The sequence below is a fragment of the Trichechus manatus genome, unplaced genomic scaffold (assembly GCF_000243295.1).
Source record: "Trichechus manatus latirostris isolate Lorelei unplaced genomic scaffold, TriManLat1.0 scaffold00005, whole genome shotgun sequence".
Lineage (NCBI taxonomy): Eukaryota > Metazoa > Chordata > Mammalia > Sirenia > Trichechidae > Trichechus > Trichechus manatus.
In genome coordinates, this window is record NW_004443941.1 from 19246005 (window position 1) to 19254580 (window position 8576).

General features: G+C 41.4%; 1 non-coding gene and 1 pseudogene across 1 annotated transcript; both read right to left on the bottom strand.

The window, feature by feature from the left end:
- Nucleotides 1–2576: 2576 nt before the first annotated feature.
- LOC101354134 (dnaJ homolog subfamily C member 12 pseudogene) lies at nt 2577–3264 on the bottom strand (annotated as a pseudogene).
- A 3295-nt stretch (nt 3265–6559) lies between these two features.
- On the bottom strand, nt 6560–6666 carry LOC111821525 (U6 spliceosomal RNA). Its single transcript, XR_002824917.1, has one exon. It is a non-coding gene; the product is annotated as a U6 spliceosomal RNA (small nuclear RNA).
- Nucleotides 6667–8576: the final 1910 nt, after the last annotated feature.

An 8576-nucleotide genomic window follows, 5' to 3' on the forward strand; every position in this document is an offset into this window, starting at 1 on the left:
AGTGGTTCTCAATTGAGAGCAATTTTGTCCCCAGGGGAGTAGGGGCTCCTGGCATCTAGTAAGCTGAGGCCAGGGATGCTGCTAAACATCATAATGCACAGGGCAGCCCCCACAAAGAATTATTCAACCTAAAGTGTCACTAGTGGAGAGTTTGAGAAACCCTGATTTAAATGAATCCATAGATCGGGTATTACTATACTGGCCAAAAAATGGGCAATGACTCCTGTGGGAGAATCCTTTATTCCATGGAAGGATACAAGGCAGGGCCTCAGGCCAAGCACCAGCTTCCCCTCCACGTGCCCTTTATAATCCTTCCCACACCCTCCCTGTCTGGGCCGGTTGTATCTTGTGTGAGAGGAGGCACACCTGAGCTACAGAAGGAGGAGTCGGGGCTTGTCTAGAGAGCTGGTGAGGAAGTGGGCTCTGGGTGGGGAACGCTTTGGGAGCAGGGAGTGGCTTGGTATCAGCTCGTTTTTGTGGTTAGGTGCTGTGGTGTTGGTTCCGACTCATAGCAGCCCTAGGTACAGCAGAACGAAATGCTGCCCGGTCCTGCACCATCTTCACAATCGTTGCTTTGTTTAAGCCTGTTGTTGCAGCTGCTGTGTCAATCCATCTCGTTGAGGGACTTCATCTTTTTGGCCGACCCTCTACTTTACCAAGCATGATATCCTTCTCCAGGGACTGGTCCCTCCTGATAACATGTCCAAAGTACAAAAGACAAAGTCTCGCCATCCTCGCTTCTAAGGAGCATTGTGCTTGTACTTCTTTCAAGACAGATTTCTTTGTTCTTCTGGCAGTCCATGGTATAGTCAATATTCTTTGCCAACACCATAATTCAAATGTACCAGTTCTTCTTCAGTCTTCCTTACTCACTGTCCAGCTTTCGCACGCATATGTGGTGATTGAAAATGCCATGGTTTGGGTTAGGTGCACCTTAGTCTCATAGTGACTCAAAATGACATCCTTGCTTTTTAACTCTTTAAATAGGTTTTTTTGCAGCAGATTTACCTAATGCAATAGGTCGTTTGATTTTTCTTTCTCTTTTTTAAAGCAAAGAGATTTATTGAAGGTTCAATACAGTTCAAACTGGGGAAAATGTTCAGCTCACAGAATAAAACTAGAAAGCTCCAAGATGGTGAGGTTACAAAGACGGATTTATATGCTTAAGTCAGGAATTAACAATGCAAAATTTCTGATTGGTGCTTGGTGATGAAAGCAGGCAGGAGGCAGGAGGCGGGAAAACTTGAAGTGGGGAATCAATAGGGATTGGTTCAAAGTGTATATGGGGGCTTCTTAGACTGGTTAGATAATTGCAGAAGTCTGTGACTAAAGGAATTTACAGTCATAACATTCCTTTCTGAGAACATTCTGCTAAGATAGCATCCCTAGCAAACATTCCCAGGGAGTTGCTTGTGTAGGCGATTTCTGATAAGAGGCTTGCATCAAGACCCTCTCTTTACAGACATTGTTTCCACATCCTTAGCTTACTGAGAGAGAAGAAGCATCTCAGTTGCAAGATTAAGTCTGCTCAAAGTTAACAGCTGGCTGAGGAGTAGGCAAAGGTTAAAATGGAGTTGGGGCTTAGACCCAGGCCAGTCCCTTTGACAGAGTTAAGTGCTCCAATTTTGGAGCTCTCACACAAACCAGCTGCCATCAAATCAATGTCAACTCCTGGTGACCGTGAGTCGCTTATGTGTGTTGGAGCAGAACTGTGCTCCACAGGGTTTTCAGTGGCTGATTTTTTAGAAGTAGATCACCAGACCTTTCTTCCAAGGCACGTCTGGGTGGACTTGAACCTCCAACCTTTCCATTGGTAGCTGAAGTCATTAACTATTTGCACCACCCAAGGACTCCATAGCTTTCCCAAGAACTTGCTATATTCATATTTTTCTCATTTTGCCAAGGACCAGTGAAAACTCTGTCCTGATCTAGGGAAACCTTGTTCAAAAATCTTCCATCTTGGCTTTTCATTGGCTTGTTCACAAAATAAAAAATAACCATAGAATACGTATGACCACCAAGAATTCCAGTCTAAAGAGAATATGTTCCTAACAGTTCCATTTTCATAGCTAGGACATAATTTATAGATTTATCATTTGCTTATATAACAAGAAAAATTGCAAAGTACATTACTTCCTCAAATAAATCATAACCTTTTAAATTCACAATAATTAAAGTTAAGGTAGAAATACCTATTTAAATAATTTAAAAATATAATTGAATTATAAACTCATTATGAACTTGGAAGAAATTATTTATTTCACTTCATGGGATTTAGACAAATAATTTCACATTTTCATTTTAAGTCAAGAGAAAATATTTCTTGTACATCCAGCATTAATAGAGATTATGATATATCAATGAAATATTTAAATACAGAGATCAATGTTTAAATCGGTTTCTATAAATAACATTCATGGGAAAATGCATATAATACAATCTACTCTGGATCTAAGAGTCTTAGTATACCCAAATATTGAAAGAAACTATTCTTCTGAAAGTTTTCTCACTTAAAAAATACATTGTGAGAACAGTTTCATGAATGGAGGAATCAATTGGCACTCAGCAATGCACAAACAGGACATATAAACGTGAAATTTTTAGGTATGAACAAAGACTGCATGTTGTCAGCCTAGAGGATGGTCTGCTCTCTCCCTCTTCCATGGGGCAGGGACATTTTTCATACCTCGTAGTTTCTAAACCTCCTCAGGAGTTCTGAGGGAGCATCTCCAGACCAGAGGAAATGAAGGTGCTGACAGTTTACATCTGAAAAACCTGGAGAATCTGGATTTGTGGGGAGAACGACTTTTCCAGGGACTTGGATTCTTTTTGCTCTGTTTTCTCTGTGGTTAGACCCATCTCCTCTGTTTATTTCTTTTTGCTTGTTCCAGTCCTTGTTTTCAATCTTGTTGGTATGAGTCTGGTCAGATTATTCCAGTGTCAGAACTCTGACAGCCAATGCATTGACGTTTTCACTAAGTCACTCAAAGCTTCCCACTGCTGGAAGGGCATCATCATCTGGCTCCTTTGTCGGTGGCCATAGCAGGCTCAACTCTCTTCATTGGTCAGAACCTCCTTTGCTTTCTGCAGTTTCTGGAAAGTCTCCACAGCTTTGGAGTTTTCAGCATGCTTCTCAGGGTGATGTTCCAGGGCTTTGATCTTAAATTTTGCCAGGATTTGTTCAACCGAAGACAATTCATCGCATCCCAGTAACCTATAGTAATCTTTAGTATCTTCCAAACTGTAATTCAGTATTGTGTCCATTTGGACTATCAACTCAGCTTTTCTTCCCTCTGAAACAAGAGGCACAATGAGCTGTGAATTAACAGAAAAAGCCTCTTTAGATCTGATTGCGCGTTCAGCAGCACATTCCAAATGGCAATCTTATTTGATTTCTTGACTGCTGCTTCCATGGGTGTTGATTGTGGATGCAAGTAAAATGAAATCCTTGACAACTTCAATATTTTCTCCAGTTATCATGATGTTGCTTATTGGTCCAGTTGTGAGGATTTTTGTTTTCTTTATGCTGAGATGTAATCCATACTGAAGGCTGTAGTCTTTGATCTTCATCAGTAAGTGCTTCAAGTTCTCTTCAATTTCAGCAAGCAAGGTTGTGTCATCTGTATATCGAAGGTTGTTGATGAGTTTTCTTCCAATCCTGATGCCCCATTCTTCTTCATATAGTACAGCTTCTCAGATTATTTGCACAACATACAGGTTGAGTAAGTATGGTGAAAGGGTACAACCTCTACACACACCTTTCCTGATGTTAAAACATGCTGTATCTCCTTGTTCTGTTCGAATGACTACCTCTTGATCTATGTCCAGGTTCTTCATGAGTACAATTAAGTGTTCTGGAATTCCCATCATTTGTAATGTTATTCATAATTTATTTATGATCCACACAGTTGAATGCCTTTGCATAGTCAATAAAACATAGGTAAACATCTTTCAGGTATTCTCTGCTTTCAGCCAAGATCCATCTGATATCAGCGATGATATCCCCATTCTACGTCCTCTTTTGAATCCAGCTTGAATTTCTGGCTGTTCCCTGTTGATGTACTTATTGCTGCAGCTGTTTTTGAATGATCTTCAGCAAAATTTTACTTGTCTGTGATATTAATGATATTGTTTGATAATTTCCAAATTCTGTTGGATCACCTTTCTTTGGAACGGGTATAAATATGGATCTCTTCCAGTCAGTTGGCCAGGTAGCTGTCTTCCAAATTTCTTGGCATAGGTGAATGAGCCCTTCTAGCATTGCATCCATTTGTTGAAACATCTTGTCTTAGTTATCTAGTGCTGCTATAACAGAAATACCATAAGTGGGTGGCTTTAACAAACAGAAATTTATTCTCTCACAGTCCAGAGGCTAGAAGTTCAAATTTAAGGAGCCAGCTCCTGGGGAAGGCTTTCTCTCTGTTGGTTCTGGGGGAAGGTCCCTGTCATCAGTCTTCTCTTGGGTGGGACTAGGAGTTTCTCAGCACAGGGACTCCGGGATCAAAGGATGTGCTCCCTTCCTGGTTCTTCATTCTTGGTGGTGGGAGGTCCCTCTGTCTCTCTGCTTGATTCTCTCTTTTATATCTCAAAAGAGATTGATTCAAGATATAATCTAATCTTACAGATTGAGTCCTGCCTCATTAACATAACTACCTCTAATCCTGCCTCATTAACATCATAGAGGTAGGATTTACAACACATAGGAAAATCACATCAGATAACAAAATGGTGGACAATCACACAATACTGGGAATCATGGCCTAGCCAAGTTGACACACATTTTTGGAGGACAGAATTCAATCCATAACACATTTCAGTTGGTATTCATCAATTCCTGGACCCTAGCTTTTCGACAGTGCCTTCAGTGCATTCCTCCAGCAGGGCTGAGGGCCAAGTACTGGCCTTCAGTCCCTTAAACAGATGTGGGGGCTATTGTGGCTATGATTGCCCTCCCGGGAAACAGTTGTAAGAGCAAGAATGCTTTGATAGGTTCCATCAAAGCTGCCTCCATGTCCCCTGGGTGGGAGGCATAAACAGCCTTCAGCGGGGACCAGCTCCTGGCCAGGCTTCTAGTGCAGAGGTGGAGGCCCTGAAGGGTATTCCTTTCCCCTCACTTTGGTTGGGTGAAAAATACCCCAGAGGTTGTTTCCATCTTTTTGCTATTGTGAGTAGTGTTGCAATGAACATCAGTGTACATACATCTGTTTGTGTCCCTACTTTTAGATCCCTAGGGTATATACCAAACGAGCTCTAGTGGCACAATGGTTAAGTGCTAGGCTACTAATTGAAAGATTGGTAGTTTGAACCCACCCAGCGGCTCCATTGGAGAAAAATCTGGCAATCTGCTTCCTTAAAGATTACAGTCAAGAAAACTCTATGGGGGTAAGACAGCACACAATACTGGGGAAGCCAGCACAACTTGTCCAAGGCAAGGTCATGGAAGATCTATAGATACATCCAAACTCTTTGAGGGACCAAACTACTGGGCTGAGGGCTGTGGGGACAATGGTCTCAGGGAACATCTAGCTCAATTGGCATAACAGTAGTTTATAAAGCAATGTTCTTGCACTCTACTTGGGTGAGTAGTGTCTAGGGTCTTAAAAGCTTGTGAGCGGCCCTCTAAGATACTCCACTGGTCTCACCCTGTCAGGTACAAAGGAGAATGAAGAAAACCAAAGACACCAGGGAAAGATTAGTCCAAAGAACTAATTGACCACAATTACCACAGCCTCCCCCAGACTCAGTCCAGTCCAGCACAACTAGATGGTGCCCGGCTACCACCACCGACTGCTCTGACCAGGATCACAATAGAGGGCCCTGGACAGAGCTGGAGGAAAATGTAGGACAAAATTCTAACTCACAAAAAAAAAAAAAAAAAAAAAACCAGACTTACTGGTCTGACAGAGACTGGAGAAATCCCGAGAGTATGGCCCCCAGACACCCTGTTAGCTCAGTAATGAAGTCACTCCTGAGGTTCACCCTTTAGCCAAGATTACACAGGCCCATAAAACAAAATGAGACTAAATGGGCACAACAGCCTAGGGGTAAGGATGAGAAGGCAGGAGGCGACAGGAAAGCTAGTAATGGGGAACCCAAGCTCGAGAAGGGGAGAGTGTTGACATGTTGTGGGGTTGGCAACCAATGTCACAAAACAATGTGTGTATTAATTGTTTAATGAAAAACTAGTTTGCTCTGTAAACCTTCATCTAAAGTACAATAAAAATTAAAAAAAACCCTGTGGGGCAGTTCTACTTCGTCACATGGGGTAGCCATGAGTCGGAATAGACTTGATGGCACCCAGCAACAACAGGAGTGGGATAGCTGGATCATATGGTAGCTCTATTTCTAATTTTTTGAGAAATTGCCATACTGTTTGCCGCAACAGTTGTACCATTTTATATTCCTACCAGCAGTGGATAAGTGTTCCGCTCTCCCCAAATCCTGGCCAACATTAGTTATTTTCTGTTTTCTTGATCATTACCAGTCTAGAAGGGGGTAGGTGGTATCTCATTGTAGTGTTTTTGTTTATTTATTGTTGTAGTTTAAGTGAAAGTTTAAAAAAAATATGGAACGCTTCACAAATTTGCGTGTCATTCTTGCGCAGGGGCCATGCTAATCTTCTCTGTATCGCTCCAATTTCAGTATATGTGCTGCTGAAAGGGGCACTCTCATTATAGTTTTGATCCGAATCTCTCTAACGGCCAATGGGAGCCCTGGTGGCATAGTGGTTAAGTGCCACAGCTGCTAACAAAAAGGTTGGAAGTTCAAATCTACCAGCCACTCCTTGGAAACCCTATAGGGCAGTTCTGCTCTGTCCTATAGGGTCGCTATGAGTTGGAATTGACTCAACGGGCTTGTTTTTGTTTTTGGTTGTAATGGGTAATGGGAGGAGCCTTGGTGGTACAGTGGTTAAGCGCTCGACCACTAACCAAAAGATCGGCAGTTTGAACCTACCAACCACTCCAGGGGAGAATCTGCCTGCATAAAGAGTACAGCCTTGGAAACCCTATGGGGCAGTTCTACTCTGTCCTATAGGGTCGCTATGAGTTGAAATTGACTGGATGGCAGCAGGGTTTTTTTTGAATGGCTAATGACACTAAGCATCTTTTCGTGTACTCGTTGGCCGCTTCAACATCCTCTTTAGTAAAGGGTCTGTTCATGTCCTTTGACCAGTGTTTAATTGGCTCATTTGTCTTTTTGTTGTTAAGTTGTAGAAGTTTTATATATATTTTGGATATTAGATCTTTATCGGATATGTGATTCCCAAAGATTTTTTCCCAGTCTATAGGGTGTCTTTTTACTCTTTTGATAAAGTCTTTTGATGAACACAAGTATGTTTTTATGAGGTCCCAACTATCTATTTGTCTTCTGTTGCTTGCTCCTGCTATTTGTTGTTGTATTTGATAGCAAAAATATGAAGACAACCCAAGTACCCTTAGGCAGATGAATGGATAAACAAAATGTGCTACATACATACCATGGGTATGACTCAGCTGAATATTCCTCATGGAATATTACTTATGCTGAGTGAACACATCAATCACAAAAGCACAAATATTGTATGGTCTCACTTATATGAAATGACAAGGATAAGTAAATCTATAAAAACCAGTGGTTACTAGTGGTTACCAGGAGTGGGAGGGATGAGGGAGAGGGATAATCATTCTTTGAGAAATGCTGAATGTTTGTGGTGATGGGAAAATTGGCATCCACTAAGAATAATGGTTACACAATTCGACTAGTGTAACTGATATCACTGAGCTGTATACCAGCAAAAAAAGGGGAGAGAGAGTGACAGATTGAATGTTATATTTAATTTTACAACAAAAACAGCAGCAAAAAAAAACAAGGTTGCAGCTGTTGATACTACTTAGGTACAAATAGACACCTCATGGGATTAGTTTTCTTGGTTCAAAGGTTTAAGGTAATGGTTTTCTGAGTCTATCCAGTCAACTAGGCCTAATATCGTTTAAGAGTTTCTGCTCTACCTCCTAGTTCAGTGAGTAACGCCCAGGAGTCTTAAAACATCCACAGTACAACAGTTGATCTCTAGTTGCCTGGAGCAACAGAGGAAGAAGGAGACCCAGGAATCAGAGAAGGAAATGGTCTCAGGTCTAATTGGCTCCATGAACTACTATCTCCCTTTCCATGAGACTAGAAGAAATGGATGGTGCCCGGCTACCATTACTGAATGTTTTGATCAGGGACCCAATAGATGGATCTTGATCAAAAGGAAGAAAATTGTGAAATGGAACTCCAAATTCTTATTGGACACTAGAGATACATTGAGACTGGAGGACCCCAACTCTATTGCCTGGAAACAACTTTTTTTTGGAAACAACTTTTTTTTGGAAACAACTTTTAAACCTTGAATAGAAACTATCCCATGAAGTCATCTGTAAGCTAAACAACAGTTTAGCACAATAAATAAGGAATGTTTACCTTGCGCATTGAGCCCTTTTAAAGAATTACCTGTTTGAGATCAAAATGACAACAGTAACTCTAAAGCATAGATGAGGGCTTTAAAGGGCAGACAGTCTAAGTTAAGGATGGTGAAGAAATAGGTGAGAGATACA